The 538-nt window shown below is 69.9% G+C and overlaps 1 protein-coding gene across 1 annotated transcript in view; it reads right to left on the bottom strand.

The window, feature by feature from the left end:
* Positions 1-538, bottom strand: part of CCKBR (cholecystokinin B receptor) — a 6,833-nt gene that overhangs the window by 1,794 nt on the left and 4,501 nt on the right. The gene's annotated exons all lie outside the window — the stretch shown is intronic.

Raw genomic sequence — 538 nt, 5'->3', positions numbered from 1 at the left:
AGGGGGCCCGGGCCTGGCACCCCCTCGCCGAGAGGCAGCGGCTCCTACCTGGTGGCACGCCTGCGACTCTCCGGGGCAGCGTCTCTAACGCCGTCAGCAGCTGGGGACACCGCTGCCTTTAGGTGCGCCGAGGCGCCTCTGCCTCTCCCGTCCCCGGCACTTCGCTGAGGCGCCCGGGAACCTGCCGCGACGCCGCAGGGAATTTGGCCCCGCAGCCTCCCTCCTCCTCTGTACTGACTGCCGGATACCTGCGACCTGCGACTCTCCGGGGCAGCGTCTCTAACGCCGTCAGCAGCTGGGGACACCGCTGCCTTTAGGTGCGCCGAGGCGCCTCTGCCTCTCCCGTCCCCGGCACTTCGCTGAGGCGCCCGGGAACCTGCCGCGACGCCGCAGGGAATTTGGCCCCGCAGCCTCCCTCCTCCTCTGTACTGACTGCCGGATACCTGCGACGACCCCCCCTTAGTGCCGACCTTCTCTGCTCGTGGATACACCCTCCCGAAGTGGTGCGTACGTTACGCGTGCTCCGGCTGGCCTTCCG

This window comes from Phaethon lepturus, unplaced genomic scaffold (assembly GCF_000687285.1).
Source record: "Phaethon lepturus isolate BGI_N335 unplaced genomic scaffold, ASM68728v1 scaffold47090, whole genome shotgun sequence".
Classification (NCBI taxonomy): Eukaryota; Metazoa; Chordata; class Aves; order Phaethontiformes; family Phaethontidae; genus Phaethon; species Phaethon lepturus.
The sequence above is the reverse complement of the archived record's forward strand: the minus strand, read 5'-3'. Positions and strand labels throughout refer to the sequence as shown.